Consider the following 5000-nt stretch of genomic DNA (forward strand, 5'->3'; position numbering starts at 1 on the left):
TATATTGTACCTTAACCTAACCCATATTGTACCTTAACCTAACCCATATTGTACCTTAACCTAACCTATATTGTACCTTAACCTAACCTATATTGTACCTTAACCTAACCTATATTGGGCCTTAACCTAACCTATATTGGGCCTTAACCTAACCTATATTGGGCCTTAACCTAACCTATATTGGGCCTTAACCTAACCTATATTGGGCCTTAACGTAACCCACGTTGCGCCTTAACCTAACCTATATTGTACCTTAACCTAACCCATATTGTACCTTAACCTAACCCATATTGTACCTTAACCTAACCTATATTGGGCCTTAACCTAACCTATATTGGGCCTTAACCTAACCTATATTGGGCCTTAACCTAACCTATATTGGGCCTTAACGTAACCCACGTTGCGCCTTAACGTAACCCACGTTGCGCCTTAACGTAACCCACGTTGCGCCTTAACGTAACCCACGTTGCGCCTTAACGTAACCCACGTTGCGCCTTAACCTAACCCATATTGCGCCTTAACCTAACCCATATTGCGCCTTAACCTAACCCATATTGCGCCTTAACCTAACCCATATTGTACCTTAACCTAACCTATATTGTACCTTAACCTAACCTATATTGTACCTTAACCTAACCTATATTGGGCCTTAACCTAACCTATATTGGGCCTTAACCTAACCTATATTGGGCCTTAACCTAACCTATATTGGGCCTTAACCTAACCTATATTGGGCCTTAACGTAACCCACGTTGCGCCTTAACGTAACCCACGTTGCGCCTTAACGTAACCCACGTTGCGCCTTAACGTAACCCACGTTGCGCCTTAACGTAACCCACGTTGCGCCTTAACGTAACCCACGTTGCGCCTTAACCTAACCCATATTGCGCCTTAACCTAACCCATATTGCGCCTTACCCTAACCCATATTGCGCCTTAACCTAACCCATATTGTGCCTTAACCTAACCTATATTGTACCTTAACCTAACCCATATTGTACCTTAACCTAACCTATATTGTACCTTAACCTAACCTATATTGTACCTTAACCTAACCTATATTGTACCTTAACCTAACCCATATTGCGCCTTAACCTAACCCATATTGCGCCTTAACCTAACCCATATTGCGCCTTAACCTAACCCATATTGCGCCTTAACCTAACCCATATTGCGCCTTAACCTAACCCATATTGCGCCTTAACCTAACCCATATTGCGCCTTAACCTAACCCATATTGCGCCTTAACCTAACCCATATTGCGCCTTAACCTAACCCATATTGTACCTTAACCTAACCCATATTGTACCTTAACCTAACCTATATTGTACCTTAACCTAACCTATATTGTACCTTAACCTAACCTATATTGTACCTTAACCTAACCTATATTGGGCCTTAACCTAACCTATATTGGGCCTTAACCTAACCTATATTGGGCCTTAACCTAACCTATATTGGGCCTTAACCTAACCTATATTGGGCCTTAACGTAACCCACGTTGCGCCTTAACGTAACCCACGTTGCGCCTTAACGTAACCCACGTTGCGCCTTAACGTAACCCACGTTGCGCCTTAACGTAACCCACGTTGCGCCTTAACGTAACCCACGTTGCGCCTTAACGTAACCCACGTTGCGCCTTAACGTAACCCACGTTGCGCCTTAACCCAACACACGTTGCGCCTTAACCCAACACACGTTGGGCCTTAACCCAACACACGTTGGGCCTTAACCCAACACACGTTGGGCCTTAACCCAACACACGTTGGGCCTTAACCCAACACACGTTGGGCCTTAACCCAACACACGTTGGGCCTTAACCCAACACACGTTGGGCCTTAACCCAACACACGTTGGGCCTTAACCCAACACACGTTGGGCCTTAACCCAACACACGTTGGGCCTTAACCCAACACACGTTGGGCCTTAACCCAACACACGTTGGGCCTTAACCCAACACACGTTGGGCCTTAACCCAACACACGTTGGGCCTTAACCCAACACACGTTGGGCCTTAACCCAACACACGTTGGGCCTTAACCCAACACACGTTGGGCCTTAACCCAACACACGTTGGGCCTTAACCCAACACACGTTGGGCCTTAACCCAACACACGTTGGGCCTTAACCCAACACACGTTGGGCCTTAACCCAACACACGTTGGGCCTTAACCCAACACACGTTGGGCCTTAACCCAACACACGTTGGGCCTTAACCCAACACACGTTGGGCCTTAACCCAACACACGTTGGGCCTTAACCTGCTCTGTAATTGTCATACGACGCGTTAAATTAGTGTGGTGTTGCCTAACTGCAACCCCCGCAATATAGTTTGCTACTCGCACTGCCTGGTCCCCAGAGTATCGCTTCATGTTAAACACCTTGCAGCTATACACTGTAATGCGGATGGCAGCAGGACGTACATGCTCAATGCCCTTCGCAGTTGTTCATTGGCATTTGCATGGCGAAGCACAGCCTACGTTGTGGTACGGCGTGTGTCAACTGTCCGCTGATGTTGTACGTCCAAATCACACACTGTACTGCACATTGGTCCTCATGTACTGAATGATACATCGTGGTACATGTGTGACCGTACCACGACTGCGCCAACAACGGCGAACCATACGGTCCAAATATTGTGCACTCAGCTACGTGTCGTCTCCCTATAAGAGCTGGATTGCAGTATGGTATGCCGTGGATGGCGATCAGCATGAGCCGTCTGTTGATGTAGTGGCGCGTGTTGTCAGACGTAGTCGTCTCTTCTCACACACCGTGATAGCATGGTGCACTGCGTTCCACATCTGCGACATGCGACAGAGGCCGGTTGACAGTCGTTCGCGCAATGGACATCGCATACGTACGGGGGCCACCTTCCACGTGTTCGCGAAGCGTGCACATGTTGTTGCGTGTATGTGGGCAGACATAGTGTGTCGTGACACCTGACACAGGCATGCAACAATCGTTGAATTTGCAAATGGCGATGGACGTCTACGTTTGCTGGTGACGTTACGCAAATGAACAACTGGTAAACGGTTGTGGTGCGGTTGTTCTCGCTAGAGGTGAATCAGTGATGGCGACGATCGGTTGAGCTACCAACCGGTTGTTTCAGCGATACCCACCATGCCCACGAACGTGAATGGCATGTGGGTGTGAAGCGATACGCGGCGGTGGCTGGGTGGGACCGTCCCCGGCCGGTGAGGGGGGGCCTCCCGGCGTGCTGGCCGCGCGGTGCGTGGGCGCACGCGCTACAGCCGGCTGGTGGGGGCGGCCAGTGGCAGGCGCGCCGGCCGACGGAGGCGGCAGGCGGCGCAGCTGCGCGCCGGCGCACCCTGCACGCGGCGCCGTGCGGCCAAAGTAGGTCCTCGCGGGCCCGGTGCGAAGCGCGGTGGACATCTGCAGTGTGCTGGTCCGATTGAGGACTGTGTGCGCTGAGGATGCGCCGCCGCCCGGCGCTCGGCGCCGCGACGCCGTCTGCTGCTCGGTCGCCTCTGCGGTTCTCGCAGGTGGTTTGTATCGCAGCTGTGCGGACGTGTTGGCGCGTGCGCTGTGCTGGGAGAGTTCGCTTCGGCACCCAAGTGGGGCTTTTGTCCTTCTGTGGCGCTGGCGTTGGAGCTGCCGGCCACCGTAGGTGGCGCGTGTTGTCTCCCGCCGGCAATGCCACGACAGCACGCTCCCGGGCCTCTGTCGGCAGCGGCAAGCTCAGTTGGGAGCACGGGTGGTCGCACCTAAAGCGTCTACTCGCCAAACTCCGGGCGATTGCGCCTCTCTCGAACCCGACCAAGTACTTAGGACGGCGCTGCGCGCCGCCGGGACCTGAGAGGGTTTCGAGGTGTATTGTGCAGGGGAGCTCAGCCTCCTCCTGTTTGCAGAATAATTGAGCGGACGCTTGCGTGTTCGCGCGGGCCCCCGGGACACACTCCCGGGCGGCCGGCTGCTCAGCTCTAGTTGACGCAGCTCCCTGGTTGATCCTGCCAGTAGTCATATGCTTGTCTCAAAGATTAAGCCATGCATGTCTCAGTACAAGCCGCATTAAGGTGAAACCGCGAATGGCTCATTAAATCAGTTATGGTTCCTTAGATCGTACCCACGTTACTTGGATAACTGTGGTAATTCTAGAGCTAATACATGCAAACAGAGTCCCGACCAGAGATGGAAGGGACGCTTTTATTAGATCAAAACCAATCGGTCGGCTCGTCCGGTCCGTTTGCCTTGGTGACTCTGAATAACTTTGGGCTGATCGCACGGTCCTCGTACCGGCGACGCATCTTTCAAATGTCTGCCTTATCAACTGTCGATGGTAGGTTCTGCGCCTACCATGGTTGTAACGGGTAACGGGGAATCAGGGTTCGATTCCGGAGAGGGAGCCTGAGAAACGGCTACCACATCCAAGGAAGGCAGCAGGCGCGCAAATTACCCACTCCCGGCACGGGGAGGTAGTGACGAAAAATAACGATACGGGACTCATCCGAGGCCCCGTAATCGGAATGAGTACACTTTAAATCCTTTAACGAGTATCTATTGGAGGGCAAGTCTGGTGCCAGCAGCCGCGGTAATTCCAGCTCCAATAGCGTATATTAAAGTTGTTGCGGTTAAAAAGCTCGTAGTTGGATTTGTGTCCCACGCTGTTGGTTCACCGCCCGTCGGTGTTTAACTGGCATGTATCGTGGGACGTCCTGCCGGTGGGGCGAGCTGAAGGCGTGCGACGCGCCTCGTGCGTGCTCGTGCGTCCCGAGGCGGACCCCGTTGCAATCCTACCAGGGTGCTCTTGAGTGAGTGTCTCGGTGGGCCGGCACGTTTACTTTGAACAAATTAGAGTGCTTAAAGCAGGCAAGCCCGCCTGAATACTGTGTGCATGGAATAATGGAATAGGACCTCGGTTCTATTTTGTTGGTTTTCGGAACCCGAGGTAATGATTAATAGGGACAGGCGGGGGCATTCGTATTGCGACGTTAGAGGTGAAATTCTTGGATCGTCGCAAGACGAACAGAAGCGAAAGCATTT

General features: G+C 52.2%; 1 non-coding gene across 1 annotated transcript in view; it reads left to right on the forward strand.

Moving 5' to 3' along the window:
- Positions 1-3954: 3954 nt before the first annotated feature.
- LOC124585148 overlaps positions 3955-5000 on the forward strand; it is a 1910-nt gene continuing 864 nt past the window's right edge. The window contains exon 1 of the ribosomal RNA XR_006974751.1: positions 3955-5000. This exon is cut by the window's right edge and continues 864 nt beyond it. This is a non-coding gene — a ribosomal RNA (small subunit ribosomal RNA).

Source organism: Schistocerca americana, unplaced genomic scaffold, assembly GCF_021461395.2.
Source record: "Schistocerca americana isolate TAMUIC-IGC-003095 unplaced genomic scaffold, iqSchAmer2.1 HiC_scaffold_482, whole genome shotgun sequence".
NCBI lineage: Eukaryota > Metazoa > Arthropoda > Insecta > Orthoptera > Acrididae > Schistocerca > Schistocerca americana.